Source organism: Lagenorhynchus albirostris, chromosome 11 (genome assembly GCF_949774975.1).
Source record: "Lagenorhynchus albirostris chromosome 11, mLagAlb1.1, whole genome shotgun sequence".
Taxonomy (NCBI): Eukaryota; Metazoa; Chordata; class Mammalia; order Artiodactyla; family Delphinidae; genus Lagenorhynchus; species Lagenorhynchus albirostris.
The window spans coordinates 65,056,974-65,076,110 of record NC_083105.1 but is presented as its reverse complement, the minus strand read 5'-3'; positions in this window follow the sequence as shown (position 1 = coordinate 65,076,110).

The window sequence follows — 19,137 nt, the reverse complement described above, 5'->3', positions numbered from 1 at the left end:
ATGTATTATCATGTGTTTACGAAACTGTTAGAATTATGTACTTACAATTAGGTGCTTACAAAATCATGTGAATTTTGTGCTTACAAAACTATTAGAAGACCTGGAAGAATAAAAGTCAGGGGGCTGCCAATTAAGTTGTTTTGGTCGTATGGCCACAAGCTAAGACCCGGAGTTTTAGAAGCTGTTGTTGCTACCTTTGAGAGATCAGAAAGCTTCAGGGCCACTGCTGAAATCAACATTGCCCCAAGCCCCAAAGCCAGAGACGGGCAGAGGGATGCAGAAGCTGGCTAGACACCGAACATTCTCATCCACCAAAGCCCATGTGTCAGCCGCCGCCAATGCTGGAGGAGGAATGGCTTCCACTTCGTTCTGCCTCCCAAATACCAGCTCACTGGCTGCGTCTCAATCGTATCCAGAACTCTGCTGTATAGGGAGCCTGAGAAATATAGTTCCTCACAGGAGGAGGCATAGTAGGGAACGGAGATAGCTGCCAGATGGCAAGTATACTGAACAGCAAATATCCAATACCTCTAGAGGGGATGTGGTGACCAGCCTCCAGCTTGGCCTTCAGTGATCTCCACCTCCCGGTGTTTACATGCTCATGTAGACCAACCTACATTTTACCAGGGTCGGTCCCTGTGGTCAATAAAATAGGGCAGAAGTGATATGTCACTGAGATTAGGTTATGAAAAAACTATCACTCTGTCTTCAGAGTGTTCTCTCTCTCTCTCTCTCTCTCTCTCTCTCTCTCTGACCTCTGGCTCTGGGAAAAGCAAGCTGCCATGCTTGCTTTAGAGAGAATCAGGTAGGGGCTAAGGAAAGGAGAAGCAAGATGATACACAGAGAGGAGCAGAGGAAGAGGAAGGCACTGAGTCCCAGGACTTGGAGGACATTCAAGCGAAAACCAGAGAATCCCGGTGCTTGTGTCCCTGGAGTGGTTCTGTATTCTGAAGGATGTGGGTCACATGTCCTCCTGGAGACTGGTTGTTTTATCATATTTCAGTGCCCACGAGGCCTGGCCATGTGGTTAAGTCCCTAATCATCCCGAGAGTCCGAAGTGCAGAGTCCCCATCACTTGAGGTAGCATGAGTGAGTCTGCGCTCTTGCAGCCGGACAGCCTCACCAGCACAGACCGCGGACGTGACTGCCATCCTTTGTTACGTATTCAGGAGAGCCTCTCAGCCCTCGGTGATCTGTCTGCCAGAAAACCCGTGCTTTTCCTTAGTTGCTGACACCAAGTGGGACTGAAGGAGTTGGCCTGGCCTCTTCAGGGCTCAGCTCCCAAGGGTGCGGCTCTCTCCGGGGGAGAAAGATTTACCTCCAGCAAGTGAGAAGAAAGCACCCAGAGTCAGTGTCCTCTGCAACCAGAAAAGCAGATCAGGCCACTAACTTTATGATGTCACTCAGCTTCCTTCTGTACTGAAAGCTCAAACTGGTACAAAAGTGACCTTGATCAAAATCTGTACAGCTACATATCGGCCTCCCGAAAGCTTCGCCAACACACTGCCCTGGTATTCTTTGTCCTTTAGGGGATCTGGTGGGGGTTTTTTCTGTGAACATATCTAGAACACAGCATAGATGCTTCTACTGCTTTTCTTTATCCCGGGTGCCTTGTCTCTTCACTTCCACTCTCATCCTTCCTTCCAGGCTCTCCGTATGCACTACACACACTGTCATTATGACAACCGTTTTGCTGAAGTGCCCTGAGCACTACCCACAGGAAGATACAGCTGTGAGAACCACCTGAAGACAATGGGGTAAAAACAAAAATCGGGAAAGCAGGGAAAAGGCATAAAAGGACAGAAGGGGAGGAGAAGGTAAGTTTCCCAGCCTTAGCCAAGTTACCCAAGAGCAACTCCCAGCCCACCCCATGGCCACCTGACTCAGTTGGGTCATTTTTCTCAAAGGTCCCCCCTTTGCCAGCATTGAAAGGCTGGTGCTATTACAGGCTCTCCTCTTCACTGATCGGGGGAGAAACAGCCACGGTACCAGTCCTGTTGTCTTTCCGCCCCATCCTGCCATTCCCTGATATTCCTCAGAGATAGGTCCAGATAGGTAGAGGGACTCAGATTCTCAAGGGATGCTGGTTGCATTCTAGTCCTGCACTTCCAAGAGGCCAGGCTTGTTGAAAGGGCCACCTGACTGAGACTTCTGATGAGCGTGGAAGGACCAAGGGGACAGCCTGTGTGGGGTCTGGTGGTGAAAAGGGTCTCTAATACCGCCTAAGCTTCATGTCTCTTTTGCTGCTGCCTGTGTCAGCTTGGAGAGTGGGTGATTATTGTGGGAACTGTCTATTTTCATAATTATACTGTGTTTTCAGTATATTAATGTTGTTTTCCACATGTTCAGCTTATTCATCAGGTTATAAATTTGCAGATCTAGAAATACATATAATTTTAAACACCTCCCTTTACAAGTAAGGGAATGCATTTTTCCCTTTCTACTTGCAAGAAGAACCAGCCTGGTGTGGGGAGGTCTGGGGGCGTGGCCAATATGCTGGCCCCACCCCAGCAGGAGAGGACTTATTCTCTGCCTACAGTGAGGGGCAGAGAGAGCCGGCTGACACTCCCCAGGGGGAATGGCCCAGGCTGGGCATCAGGGGCAGGGCTGCTAGCTGGGGCAGAGGAGCCCTGAGCTCTCGCCTTGTAATTGCATCACACGTGTCAGGAGGCCTGAAATAGCAGGCCAGCTTACAGTCTGAGCCACGACCCTGTCACTGGGGGTGGATGGAGGCAGAGCATCCTGGTGGGTACCACCGAAAAGCACATCTCCAGCGTGATGGCAGGGAGAGAGATTCCTAAGGGATGAGAAATGGCTCTTTGGGGAGAGCTGAGGCGTCATGCAGGAGAAGGGTGGTGGTACAAAAAGGGACGTTGGTCCTGACCTTCATGAAAGAATCCAGGTGGCATATCCCAGGGCAGTGGGAGTGGGCCCAGGAAGGGCCCACAATCTTACACCAGGACTGCAGTGAAGGCCAGGCAAAGACTGGAATCTTGTCAATCAACTCTTGAATTCATGTTCATTACACACCTTTTTATTTGTAATTAACCTTTACATCGTTATATCTGTAACTCATATGTGCGCATCTCAGAAAATTTCATGCGTGCTTTTTTCTCTGACTTACATCCTCCTGGAGCCAGATGTTGACAACCCCGTGCCCATACTCTCTGGTTCTGTCTTGACCCTGCACCAATGACCATAGCCCTAAACCAGGTTTCACAAAGTCACTGAAGATTGGGGGACAGGAGGTCACAAGAGGGATCACACTGCCGGGCACACACAGGTTCACTTTAGAAATCCCCCTCTTGCGTTTTTCTCTCCAGAACGTTCCCTTTCTCTTTCGTGCTGTCACTTGGGCTCCCCTCTCCCGCTTTGCCTCTGCCTTCCTTCCCCCTTCAAAGTGAGCACCTTTCTTTCCTCGTTTCACATGCAATAGACACCACCCCTACCCACTCCGCCCCCTCCCTCAATATGCAGGCTGCTTCTCTGAAACCACGGAGCCGGTGAACCCTCCGCCAAGCTTAGGAGGCCCGGAGGCCCCACAAAGGCAAGTTTATTGCAGTATCTTCTCAACAAACATGGGCGTCTCCAAACCACTTGTGAAGGGCATAGGGATTTCTCCATCACGTTGTGTTTCTAATAATCAAGTGCGTTTCTACAGCACTTGAGTTTGGTGTTCTCTGCCTCTTCCACAGTTCAGAGATCTTCAGAAGTAGAGGGAGAGGAAGAAATAAGCCCGCAAAGACAATATTCCATGACATAATTACCTGGAAAACTCACATGTCAATATGTATTGGAGTCATAGGAGAGGCATACGGAAGGCTGTAATTACGATGGCCAAGAATGAAATGCTTGGGCTTTCCTGGTGGCGCAGTGGTTGGGAGTCCGCCTGCCAATGCAGGGGACACGGGTTCGTACCCCGGTCCAGGAAGATTCCACATGCCGCGGAGCGGCTGGGTCCGTGAGCCATGGCCACTGAGCCTGCGCGTCCGGAGCCTGTGCTCCGCAACGGGAGAGGCTACAACAGTGAGAGGCCCGCGTACCGCAAAAAAAAAAAAAAAAAAAAAGGTAAAGTGCTTAGAACATTACCTGCCACATAGTAAATGCTTAAATGTTAGCTATTACTATTATTATTATTCTTTATTCATATTAATAAACACAATTCTATCCAGGATACGTTACACACATTTGCTGGGTGTATGAGGAAAAGTGAGAGTGACAGGGATAAACTTATTTTGTCAGCTGCCACATGGAACAGAACTTGTGAATGTCACACTCCACAGTAGCGGGGGGGGACCACTGAGCCCACACTACTTACCTCACTGCAACTGTGACTTTGGTGACAGGGTACAGGCGGTTTCAGTATTAGAAGACTGGCTGAATCTTTAAGTTTTTTAATCATTTGTTGGTTTATTTTGTATCTACACAACACATTATTCATTTATTATTTAAATATCTAACTTGATTAGAAACATTTTTAACGCTTTTTCTCCCTGCTGTCATAAAAATACAGAAAGTAATATGCTTTTAAAGAAACAGCTCCATGAGTGTGGGCTGGATTTAGTGACACACTTCCAAAGAATAGAGAGTGGAAATATACGTAGTAACTTTATATTAGAGAAACCTGCAGACCAAATGATCAAGGTCAACAACACCTGTGATGTCATGTTGATGTCATGCCTCCCCCCAAATGATGTGATGAGGAGGGCACCTCACTTTTGTGGAATTCTTCTCAGAAACCATGAACTCCAGTCTATCCATAAGGAAAACATCAGACAAATTCAAATTGGGGTCATTCCACAAAATATCTGATCATTACCCCTCACAACTGTCACTGCAAAAAAAAAAAAAAAAGTACAATGAGATACGATTACACACCCACTAGGATGGCTAGAATCAAAAAGTCAGATGATACATAAAAAATGCTGACATGCCTGTGGAGATATTGGAATCCTAGTACATTACTGCTGGAAATGTAAATGGTTCAGGCACCGTGGAAAATAGTTTGGCAATTCCTCAAAAATTTAAACTTAGAATTACCATACGACCGCACAATTCAAGTACTAGGAAGGTAACCGAAGAATTGAAAACAGGTACTCAAACAAGTATGTGCACATGCATGTTCACAGCTGTACTGTTCACAACAGCCAAAAGGTAGAAACAGCCCAAATGCCCATCAACTGATGAATGGATAAACAAACAGTGGTATATACATACAATGGAATTTTATTGAGCCATAAAAAATGAAGTACTCATACATGCTACAATGTTGGTGAACCTTGAAAACATCATGCTAAATGAAAGAAGCCAGAAACCAACATCATTCCATTTATATGAAATATCCTGAATAGATAAATCTACAGAGATGGAATGTAGATTGGTGGTTGCCAGTGGCTGGGTGGGTGGGAGGGAGAATAGGGAGAAACTCCTAAATGGTTAGGGGGGTTCCTTTGGATTGATGGCAATGTTTTGAAACTGGATAGATGTGGTCTTCGCACAATTTTGTGAATGTACTATAAATCCACTGAATTGTTCACTTTAAAGTGGTTAATTTTATGTTGTATGGATTTCATCTCAATAAATTATTTTTTGGTATTCTGATGGTATTTTTTCCTGATTAACCTTCTGGTGACAAGTAGGAAAAGGCTCAGACACATTATGTTATTTTTATCACAGCCAGGACTGACCTTAGCTCAAGGATCTTTCAATCTAAGACAACACAAAAGTCCTCTGGGCTCCCAAACTCTTTCCCACCAGCCTCATCCCAATTCCCACAGAGTCACCATTAGACAATTATTCCTACTGGTTAGAGATAAAGGACATGATATCTTGCAAGGATGATGCCAAGATTCTACACAGTGCTTTGGGAAAAGATGATTTTAAATGTCACTTAGCACCGTCTATATTTAGTTGCCGTAATGATCAAGAAGCCATTCCTCCCTGCGGTTGAAGTCCGTTTTCCCTTAGTCAGTCCTCTTTTGAGGTAGAGAACTGTGGCAGTGATCCTAGCAGTGCCTTAAATACAAGACAGCTATTAAATCACTTCCAATCCTTCTCTTTTGCAGGCTAACAAATGTCAAGGCTTTTATTCGAAGGAATGATGTTCTAACCCTTAATTCCTGGTGTTGCCTTTCTCCGGTTCTCACTCCTGTTTCTCCTCACCTGTCAAATTGTGGGGCTATAACCTATACAAAGTTCTCGTGTAAGGGCCAAACTAATGTCAAGTGAAGCGTGCAGAGCGTTACCCAGCTCTTGCATGTTATATTCCTGGTGGCACAACCCAGTAAGGCTTTCACTTTGAAACATTTATCTTCTCTCAGTTTTCAGCCCTAGCATCTGTTCCAGGTGGCCCCGGAGCACAGGAGTCACCTTCTCATGCTTAAGGTCTTGTCCTAAAGAGTCAATTATTGCACTCCTTACCCCAGAGAGCCGGTTGTGATTCAACAGCAAAGCAAATGTTTGGCTTTATAGTCCTGAGGAAAAGTGGCAAAGCCACAAATGCATTTAAGAATAATGCAATTGGAGGTAAAAAAAAAAAAGAAAAAAAAAGGGTAATGCAAATGGACTTCCATTTCACTTCTCAAACGTGTTCAAATTCCAGTCCTTGGTTTTATATATTGGGTTGAACTGTTTGCATTCAGATTTTTGTGTGTAAAAATGGTCAAAAAGCAGCAATTTCATATTTTTAAATCTAATCAAAGAAAATACAAGCAATAATTCACGGGCAGCAACATAGAATGTATGTGGCAATTCTTCAGAAGCGCAGGCAGAGCTGAGCTGGAACAGCAGATGGCTACCATGTTGGTGTAATGACAGAGCTTCTGAAAAGCCTCCTGCCCCTCTGAAAACTCTCCCCTACCTGTGCCCAGAGGGCTGAAATTCAACTCAATCTTTTGGGGATCACTGACCCCTTCAATAATCTGCTGAAAGCTATGGATCCTTTCCATAGTAATTACCTTGAACACATAATTACCACTGAAATGAATAGTACACAGTGAGTTCATTTAGCCAACATATGAATTATACATACAATACTCAATGTTTATAATCTTTAACCTTTAATGCAAATAAAAACACAAGATAGATTTATTTAAATGACCCACGAGACAGTCACTATTGTAAACTAGGAGTCAGCAATGCTCTAAGAACAGACCTTTGCGTAAGAAAAGCCACACATACCACTGTGGAGAAGACAGTCTGGAGACTCACAACTCCTGGCATTCAGCAGTTCACAAGGCTACTGAACGCAAATTGGTCTTCGTATATACCAAGAAATGCCTCTGAAGCCAAAGTAAGGGGCTTAAATAGTATAGCCTGGAAAGTGCATTTTTCAATCCAAATAGACATGTACTGGGGCATGACTGAGTTTGTCAAAACCTAGGCAACTGAAGACTTCCCTATGATTCTATGGCACTAAGCTTGGAAATAAGATCTCAATACTCACTGCCCCTTCACATGAGCATTCAGCACCCAGCAAGTCTAGAAACATCAGTAGATACAGACTGGGGTTTGGGGCCAGGGCTGCTTCAGAGGCACAGGGCAAGAAAATGCTCTTGCTTTCTTCTTGTCAGCCCCACCCTGCCAAGGCAGCCACCTTTAACAACACAATTTCAATTCTGTGTTTCAACTTGTTTGAATTTCACATACTCACAATACAGGAAATGAGGCATAAAGCTGACTTTTCCATGCAGCAATGTTTTCCCTTTTAGACCCACTTTTCGTATTGTTTCTCTCTTTCTCAACATTTGTTTCACGTTTTATATCATGGCTATTTGTCTACTTGATTATCTTCTCCGGATACAATTTTCTGTTGCACTGCAGCCGTATGATACTATCTCACCGCTTCGTATCGTCTCCGGCATAAGCTAGAAACTAAAAACTTCTTTAGAATGAATAAATAAATAAGTGAAAGGTTAAGCATGAAAGATTAAGCATGCTGTTGAGAAAGAAGAAGATTTAAGCAGGTCAGCTGCAAATTTGGCTTTCAGAGCAAGCATGGCCTTAAGTATGCTTTTTCAGTTTTGCATATTAAATACACTAATTTGTAATGATATTATTCAGTCATAGATAGCTGTAAACTCCAATATCATCTGCCTCTGATTCATAATTCTAAAGGAGCTTCCTGAAATAAGTACAAGAAAAATAGGAAGCCTTTCTTACAGTCCTGTCGTGCTGAGACTTCCTTGAGAGATTTCATTTTAGGAAACAGAGGCAACTCAATTTTAAATGGTCTTAATGTTTTTACCGATTTCCTTTTCTAGCCAGGAAGTGTCATCTGGCAGGCAATAGTACAGCTCACTCCCTCCCAGCCTAATTAAAAGGTGTGATTCTCCTGAGAGGAAGGTAACATTTGGCGACAGATTGCCAGATCTAAGCACCAAGAAATAGAAATGGTATTCCAGTAAGTGAGTAGCAACCATCCCTCACTTGTGTAATAACAGATACCTACACCGGACTTAAAACCTCACAGCTGGGGAAGGTCTCTTAGGTTAAACACAAGATGCTTTATGACTCTTACCATTTTTTCATTCAACAATAACTTGATTGGAACCACAGCAGCACATTAAAATCCTACTTCCAGAAAATTCTCTCTCTGCAATCTTTTTTGCTCTTCGCGGCTGCCGTGTTCATAAACACCTCTAGATTGGAAGAATTCCAGATTTCATGGCACATTGAAGCTAGTCCAACCAAACGTGGTAAGTTAGAAATAAGCGTTTGGTCAAATTTGATTTAAAACCAGCGCATTTTGCCAATAAATGCATGAAAAAACATTCGTCATTTTAACCAGAGAAATGCAATTCAAAACTAAAATAAGATAATATATAGCCCAATTAAGATGGCAGGGGAAATTAAGTATTGTATGCAGTGTCGTCCAAGAGTCTGAGGAGTGTAAATGGATGTAGTCTTTGTGTCAGATAAGTTTTCAACATTGATAAAAGCCTTTTGAAAACCACGTGCCTTCTGACCCAGTAATTACATTTTTAGGGATTATCCTGAGAAGTGATTTGAAATGTGGATAAGAGATTTAAGTACAAGAGTGTTCATTGCAGCACTGCAGCAAAAAGAGGAAATCCACCTAAATATCCAATAATAGAGGATTTACTGAGTACATTATGACACAATGAAACACAAAGTAGCCAATACAGAAACATTATCAAAGCATCTTTAACCACTTGGGGACATGTGTATGCTATATTTTGAGTGCAGAAACCAGTTCATAGAGAATTCACAGGAAATTAAGCACGACACAATCATATATATGAAAGCTAAACTATACAATAGATCCAGTGATACTATATCTGAGAGGTGGAATTATGGCTGCTTTTTCATCTATTTTTGGTTTATTTGATTCCATGATTTCTCTATAATGAACATGAATCTCTTGTGTAATAAAAGTTATTCAAAACCAAATGTATTATGGTGCAGCTCCCATGCCCTGGAATAAGCCAAAGAGCTTCATAGCCTCTGAAATCTGATAATGATTGAGGACATCCCACAAATCCCCTTCAGTTAGGGATGATGACATAATCCAGAACAATTACAGAAACCACGTGAGTGAGCTCTGCCCTCGTTAGTTATCAAGACAAAACCCTCCGCATAGGCAGCCGCTTCCAGAGGGGTGTTTGAGGGTGAACTTTTCCATGCTCTCTGAAGCATTTTATCAGTCAACCCTTCCGTCAACCTTTAAGTCCTCGAAAGCCACTCTTTAAAAGCATAATAATGTTTATACTTTTACATTTGAAAAATCTACAAAATTGGATGTGAAAATAATAACATTTTACGCTGACAGAGTAGAGATGAAATACAAAGACTCACACGGTTGACAAATTACAATATTGCACAATCTTTGGGGGAAACAGTTTAGCAAATACCTATATATGAAGAGGAATTGGGTAGCCTAATGGGAAGCCCATGAGCTTTGAAGTCAGGTAGACCTCAGTTTGAACTCCAGCTAGAACTCTAGCTGTGTGAACTTGGGCAAGTTAGTTAACTTCTCTGAGCCTGATTTTTCTCATCTGCAAAATAGAAATGTAATAGTGCTACCTCTAGTGATATTGGGGAATTAAAATAATATATGTAGGGAATTCCCAGGCAGTCCAGTGGTTAGGATTCCACGCTTTCACCGCTGAATGCCCAGGTTCAAACCCTGATCAGGGAACTAAGATCCCACAAGTCGCGCACCATGGCCTAATTAATTAATTAATATATGTAAACACCTGGTAGCATAGTGTGTGGCACTGAACAGACACTTCATAAGTGAGGGTAATTGTTATAACAATTGTCTAGTTTTACCACTAGATGCTGAGTTCACTGAGTGAAGGCTCTATCTATAACTTTCATTTGTGATGATTCAGGACACAGCACAGCAGATGCTCACTAAGCGATTTTTTGTTTTCTGTTTTTTTTTTTAAATAAATTGGTCATCCTTAAAATTGTTTCTAGCCTTTGACTAATTTATTCAACTCTTTGGAATTTATACTGTGGAAATCTTTCAAAAGGAGAAAAGAATTGAAGGTATCTATTTTTCAAAGCAATATTGTTGATCATGGAGAAAAATCAGAAATAACCTAACATCCAAAAAAGGGAGAATGGTTAAAAAATCATGATATAGCCAGGGTAGGAAATATTATCTGATCATTACATATGATGATTCCAAAACCTATGTAACAACAGAACAAACTAATACAATGTTACAGATAAAAGCAGAGAGCTGAATGGTAGATGTGCTATGAGTTACTACTCTGGAAAACACATAGCACGTGGTCAAAGCCTAGCAGGGAAGGCAGGAAATGAAAACAGTTGGTGTGTTAGAGGGTGGAACTGTGGGTGGATTTTTCTTTCATTTACTGTTATCATTATACTGTTTTACAATATATAAAATTCACAAGAGCTAAATGCAGTTCCCATGTGGAACGAAAAAGACATTAGGCCATTATTCTCCTTTAATTTCTCAGAGTTCAGGTCACTCTCTTCCCAAGCAGAGTCCTGTAGAAATGAGTGATGGGGACTCAATCTTTGGGCAAAGGAAGGGAGCCAGGAAAGGTCTGAATCATAGGAATTTCTCAAAAGCTGCCTCAGGATGCCAGAAAAACAGTGATTGGAGTTGGGGATGGATAAAGGAAGAGATATCACCAAAATTAGACAGAAAGCAAATACTTAGGATGAGGCCCCAAAGACCAATGTGTCTTTATCACAATCTTGCCTAGGCCTGTCCTTTATGACCTTCCTAATCATAGTCTCCAGTGTTAATGGGAAGGGAGAAACAGGGCCTTAAGCCAATACTCGACTCCCTCATGCTAACAAACACTTTCTCCTAATAAAAACACCTGAAAAATGAGGACAGAGTCAAGATGGCAGCAGGGGAGGACGTGGAGTTCACGTCTCCCCACAACTAGGGCACCTGCTAGATGCTGGCGGGGGACCTCGATGCCCAAGGAGATGGGAGGAACCCCGAGCGACCGGGTAGGAAGAGGGGAGAGTGAGGGGGGAAGAGAAGTGGAAGCCGGACAGGACCAGCACCCCTGAGGGGTGGCTGGGAGCAGAGGAGGGGTTCCCATGCCTGGAGGAACCCTCTGGGACTCGGAGGATCAGCGGGGAGCATGCCAAGCATCTCCCCTGCCCAATCAGACCCCAGGAAGCCTGCAGGGCTCCCAGGTCAGGTCCTCCACCCTCCAAGGCCAGAGGTATGCCTGGACCCCTCCTACTGTGTTGAGCCTAAGCTCCACCCCCCCCACCCCCAGGGCCTTTTCCAGCCCCGTGGGTCCTAAGGATAGGCTGCACCCACCACCTAAACCCCATCCCTACCTAAGCTCCACTCACCACAGCCAAGGCCTTTTCTGGCTTTTTTTTTTTTCTTCTTCTTCTTTTTTTTCTCCTCTTTTTTACTATTGTGGTTCTGTTTTACCTTCTGGTTGTTGTTTCATCTATATTTTTATTTTCTTATTCTTTCTAACATATCTGTTAGTTTTCTAATCTAATTTTTTTTTATTCTTTGTTATTGTTCTGCTCCTTTTTTCTTTTCTTTTTTTTTTTTGCCACCCCACAAGGCTTGCAGGATGTTGATTCATGAGCTGGGGATCGGGCCAGAGCTCCTGCAGTGGGAGCTATGAGTCCAAACCACTGGACTAACAGAGAACCTCAGACCCCAGGGAATACTAATTGGAGTGAGGTCTCCCAGAGGTCCTCACCTCAGCACCAAGACCCAGCTCTACAAAACAGCCTACAAACTGGAGTGTTGAAAGCCTCAGGCCAAACACCAGTAAGACAGGAACACAATCCCACCCATCAAAAAAAAAAAAAAAAAGAGATGAGAAAAAAATATGTTACAGGTGAAAGAGCAAGGTAAAAACCTATAAGACCAAATAAATGAAGAGGAAATAGGCAATCTACCTGAAAAAGAATTCAGAGTAATGATAGTAAAGATGATCTAGAATCTCAGAAATAGAATGGAGGCATGGACTGAGAAAATACAAGAAATGTCTAACAAAGCTCTAGAAGAACTAAAGAACAAAGACACAGAGATGAACAACACAATAACTGAAATGAAAAATACACTAGAAGGAATCAATAACAGAATAACTGAGGCAGAAGGACGAATAAGTGAGCTGGAAGACAGAATGGTGGAAATAACTGCTGAGGAGCAGAATAAAGAAAAAAGAATGAAAAGGACTGAAGACAATCTCAGAGACCTCTGGGACAACACTAATTGCACGAACAATCTTATTCCCAGAAGAATAAGAAAAAAAGAAAGGGCCTGAGGAAATATTTGAAGAGATTAAAGTGGAAAACTTCCCTAACAAGGGAAATGAAATAGTCACCCAAGTCCAGGAAGCACAGAGAGTCTCACACAGGATAAACCCTAGGAGAAACACACCAAGACACATATTAACCAAACTAACAAAAATTAAATTCAAAAAAATATATTAAAAGCAGCAAGGGAAAAGCAAAATATAACATAGAAAGGAATCCCCATAAGGTTATCAGCTGATTCTTGAGCATAAACTCTGCAAGCCAGAAGGGAGTGGCAGGGTATACTTAAAGTGATGAAAGAGAAAAACCTACAACAAAGATTACTCTACTCAGCAAGGATCTCATTCAGATTTGATGGAGAAATCAGAAGCTTTTCAGACAAGCAAAAGCTAAGAGAATTCAGCACCAGCAAACCAGCTTTACAACAAATGCTAAAGGACCTTCTCTAGGCAGGAAACACAAGAGAAGAAAAGGACCCACAAAAACAAACCCAAAACAATTAAGAAAATGGTAATAGGGACATACATATTGATAACCACCTTGAATGTAAATGGATTAAATGCTCCAACCAAAAGACACAGACTGGCTGAATGGATACAAAAACAAGACCCATATATACACTGTTTACAAGAGATCCACTTTAGACCTAGGGACACATACAGACTGAAAGTGAAGGGATGGAAAAAGATATTCCATGCAAATGGAAATCAAAAGAAAGCTTGAGTAGCAATACTCATATCAGATAAAATAGACTTTAAAATAAAGACTGTTACAAGAGATAAGGAAGGACACTACATAATGATCAAGGGCTCAATCCAAGAAGAAGATATAACAATTATAAATATTTATGCACTCAACATAGGAGCACCTCAATACATAAGGCAAATGCTAACAACCATAAAAGGAGAAATCAACAGTGACATAATAATAGTAGGGGACTTTAACACCCCACTTTCACCAATGGACAGATCATCCAAACAGAAAATAAATAAGGAAACACAAGCTTTCAAGACACAATAGGCCAGATAGATTTAACTGATATTTATAGGACATTCCATCCGAAAGTGGCAGAATACACTTTCTTCTCAAGTGCACATGGAACATTCTCCAGGATAGATCACATTTTGGGTCACAAATCAAGCCTTGGAAAATTTATGAAAATTGAAATCATATCAAGCATCTTTTCTGACCACAATGCTATGAGATTGGAAGTCAGTTACAGGAGAAAAACTGTAAAAAACACAAATACATGGAGGCTAAACAGTGCACTACTACATAACCAAGAGATCACTGAAGAAATCAAAGAAGAAATTAAAAAATACATAGAAAAAAATGACAGCAAAAACAAGATGGCCCAAAACCTATGGGGCATAGCAAAAGCAGTTCTAAGAAAGAAGTTTATAGCAATTCAATCTCACCTCAAGAAACAAGAAAAATCTGAAATAAACAATCTAACCCTACACTTAAAACAACTAGAGAAAGAAAAACAAGGGAAACCCAAAGTCAGTAGAAGGAAAGAAATCATAAAGATCAGAGCAGAAATAAAAGAAATACAAACAAAGAAAACAAAAGCAAAGATCAATAAAACTAAAAGTTGGTTCTTTGAGAAGATAAAAAAATTTGAAAAATCTTTAGCCAGATTCATCAAGAAAAACAGAGAGAGGACACAAATCAAAAAAATTATAAATGCAAAAGGAGAAATTGCAACACTGCAGAAATACAAAGGATTATAAGAGACTACTACAAACAACTATATGCCAATAAAATGGACGACCATGAAGAAATGGACAAATTTTTGGAAAGGTACAATTTTCTAAGACTGAACCAGGAAGAATTAGAAAATATAAACAGACCTATCACAAGTAATGAAATAGAAACTGTAATTAAAAATCTTCCAAAACACAAAAGTCCAGGACCAGATGGCTTCACAGGCAAATTCTATCAAACTTTTAGAGAAGAGCTAACACCCATCCTTCTCAAACTCTTCCAAAAAATTACAGAGAGAGGAACACTCCCAAATTCGTTCTACGAAGCCACCATCACCCTGATACCAAAACCAGACAAAGATATCACAAAAAAACAAAATTACAGACCAATCTCACTAATGAACATAGACGCAAAAATCCTCAAGAAAATACTAGCTAACAGTATCCAACAACACATTAAAAGGATCATACACCATGATCAAGTGGGATTTATCCCAGGGATGCAAGGATTCTTCAGTGTACGCAAATCAATCAGTGTGATACACCATATTAACAAATTGAAGGAAAAAAACCATACGGTCATCTCAATAGATGCAGAGAAAGCTTTTGACAAAATTCAACACCCATTTATGATAAAAACCTTCCAGAAAGTAGGCATAGAGGGAACTTTCCTCAACATAATAAAGGCCATATACGACAAACCCACAGCCAACATCGTCCTCAATGGTGAAAAACTGAAACCATTTCCACTAAGAGCAGAAAGACGACAAGGTTGCCCACTCTCACCACTCTTATTCCACATAGTTTTGGAAGCCCTAGCCATGGCACTCAGAGAAGTAAAAGAAATAAAAGGAATACAAATTGGAAAAGAAGTAAAACTGTCACTGTTTGCAGATGACATGATACTATACATAGAAAATCCTAAAGATGCCACCAGAAAATTACTACAGCCAATCAACAAATTTGGTAAGGTTTCAGGATACAAAATTAATGCACAGAAATCTCTGGCATTCCTATATACTAACAATGAAAAATCAGAAAGAGAAATTAAGGAAACAACCCCATTTAGCATTGCAACAAAAAAGAATAAAATACCTAGGAATAAACCTACCTAAGGAGGCAAAAGACATGTACTCAGAAAACTATAAAACTCTGATGAAAGAACTCAAAGATGACATAAACAGATGGAGTAATATTCCATGTTCTTGGACTGGAAGAATCAATATTGTGAAAATGACTATACTACACAAAGTAATCTACAGATTCTATGCTATCCCTATCAAACTACCAATGGCATTCTTCACAGAATTAGAACAAAAAATTTTACAATTTGTATGTAAACACAAAAGACCCCAAATAGCCAAAGCAGTCTTGAGAAAGAAAAACGGAGCTGGAGGAATCAGGCTACTGGATGTCAAACTATACTACAAAGGTACCGTAATCAAGACAGTATGGTACTGGCACAAAAGCAGAAATATAGATCAATGGAACAGGATAGAAAGTGCAGAGATAAACTGATGCACATATGCTCATCTAATCTATGACAAAGGAGGCAAGAGAATACAATGGAGAAAAGGCAGCCTTTTCAATAAGCTGTGCTGGGAAAACTGGACAGCCACAGGTAAAAGAATGAAATTAGAACCCTCCCTAACACCATACACAAAAATAAACTCAAAATGGATTTAAGACCTAAATGTAAGACTGGGCACTATAAAACTCTTAGAGGAAAACATAGGAAAAACACTCTTTGACATAAATCACAGCAAGATATTTTTTGACCCACCTCCTAGAGTAGTGAAAATAAAAACAAAAATAAACAAATGAGACCTAATGAAACTTAAAAACTTTTGCACAGCAAAGGAAACTATAAACAAGACAAAAAGACAACCCTCAGAATGGGAGAAAATATTTGCAAATGAAGCAACTGACAAAGGATTAATCTCCAAAATATACAAGCAACTCATACAGCTCAATATCAAAAAAAGAAACAACCCAGTTAAAAACTGGGCAGAAGACCTAAATAGACATTTCTCCAAAGAAGACATACAGATGGCCAAGAGGCACATGAAAAGATACTCAACACCACTAATTATTAGAGAAATGCAAATAAAAACTACAATGAGGTATCACCTCACATGGGTCAGAATGGCCATCATCAAAAAATCTAAAAACAATAAATGCTGGAGAGGGTGTGGAGAAAAGGGAACCCTTTTGCACTGTTGGTGGGAATGTAAATTGATGCAGCCACTATGGAGAACAGTATGGACGTTCCTTAAAAAACTAAAAATAGAACTACCATATGACCCAGCAATCCCACTACTGGGCATATACCCTGAGAAAACCGTAATTCAAAAAGAGTCATGTACCACAATGTTCATTGCAGCTCTATTTACAATAGCTAGGACATGGAAACAGTGTAAACGTCCAACAATAGATGAATGGATAAAGAAGATATGGTACATATATACAATGGAATATTACTCAGCCATAAAAAGGAACGAAATTGGGTCATTTGTAGAGAAGTGGATAGATATAGAGTCTGTCATACAGAGTGAAGTAAGCCAGAAAGAGAAAAACAAATATCGTATATTAACGCATATACGTGGAATCTAGAAAAATGGTATAGATGAACCTATGTGTAGGGCAGGAATAGAGATGTAGACATAGACAACAGACATGTGGACCCAGGGCAGGGAAGGGGAGGGTGGCACAAATTGGGAGATTAGGTTTGACATAAATATACTACCGTGTGTAAAATAGCTAGTGGGAACTTGCTGTATAGCATAGGGAGCTCAGCTCGGTGCTCTATGATGACCTAGAGGGCTGGGATGTGGGGATGGGAGGGAGGTCCAAGAGGGAGGGGATATAAGTATACATATAGCGGATTCACTTCATTGTGCAGCAGAAACTAACACAACATTGTAAATCAATTTTACTCCAATAAAAAACAAAATGTGAAAAAAAAAAAAAACACTGAAAAATAACTCATCTTCTAAATGCTGGGTGGCCAAAGCAGCCCTTGAGTTGCCCTGAGCCATAATCCTATCAGAAGAGTTTAATTGGGCTACTCACTTTCCTCTGAGGCTCAGCCAACCACAGGGTTGAGCCAACATCACAGATGGAGGGAAGAGCCCAGGAGTAAGCATCAAGCCACCTGGGTTCCAGTCCTGGTTCTGCCTGTTTGACACTTTGCCCTGGGACAGTCACTGTCCTCAGTTTTCTCAACTGTAAAATGGAATGATTGGGCTAGAACCTTGATGACCTCCAAGGATCTTGCCAGCTCCAACATTCTGTGTGTTTAAATGTTTTCTGAATCCCTAAAAAAAACACTTCCTAATATCTACCTCTGGCCCAGAGGCAGTATTTATGAAGTCACCACCACGGTGACAAGAAGTGTAAATCTGGGTACTTCTGTTAATGCCAGCTGCCCTGTACCTCTATGGCTCTGGAAACTTAGAAAGCACATCCCCAAATGGTATCACCCACCATTGTTCTAAGGATCGTAAGGACCTGTTACTAACCCATTTTGCACTTGGAAAAACAGAAGATAAATCAGTTTAAATGGCAGAGTCAAGGCTCAAACCCAGGTCCTCAACACCAAAGTGAACCTTCTGTTCATGACAAATCAGTCTCAGGAATTAGGCAAACCAGTGAGTGTTTTCGGAGAGCCCAGGTGTGCTGAAGACAGGACTCAGGAAGAAGACAAAAGTGAAAAAAGAGGGGAAATGGAGGCAAGGAGAGAGTCCAAAGGGAAACCAAAGATGTCAGGGTGAGGCCCAGCAACAAACAGACCATACTTAACCTCAAGGCTTTTCATTTCCCGAGGGTTTGGGGCATTTTATGATCCAACAGTAGAGCTCTTTTTGAGTCAGGTGATAATTTTGCAGAGGCCTCCTGTGGATGGAAAAAATGGGCACATATTTTTAAAGCCTCACGTTTAATTTGACAGCCCTGCAACACATTTTGTTCTGAATCAGATGCCCCATTGTCCCTTTGTTCAAAGGAGGAAATTAAAGTCTAGAAAAGAAGATAAGCTCTGGTCTGTTGATGTGTTTTATATTTGGCCACAGGTAGGTCATTAAAATGCACTTCCAGCTCCTAGCAGGAACATTTACATTTGAAGCAAAGTTAATTTACTTCCTTGCCTGGTGATATCCATTTCTTTTCTTCTGTTGATGAGCTATACCTTTAAATTCTGGACTGGCTCTTCACTCACTATCACCACAAAGTTGTGACAAACTCACTCTAAGCACTGACGGGGAAGACATCTAAGACAGCAGGCTGAGGGAAAAACACTAAGGTGCTGAAGAATATGTGTAACACAATCCCATTTAGGTGATTCAACTGGCCCCCAGGTCTACAGCTTCTGGGGTCACCTTGTTGTCAAGCCCAGTTTGTGGCCCAATGCACAGTGAAACAAAAGAAACTGAAAACATTGGAGTTTGGAGCAGAGAAATGTTTATTGCAGGAGCATGCAAGGAGAATAGGTGGCTTGTGGTCAAAAGACCTGAACCCCCAATGGGGGGGGCAGTTTTTATAGGCAAAATTTGGGGCGTGTCTGCAAGGTCTGTGTCCTTTCTCTGATTGGTTGGTGGGGAGATAACAGGGTGGTGTTCCAGGAATCTCAGTCATCAGCTTCAGGTTCCAACCAGTCTGTGATCCACTGCTTGTGCTCAGCCTG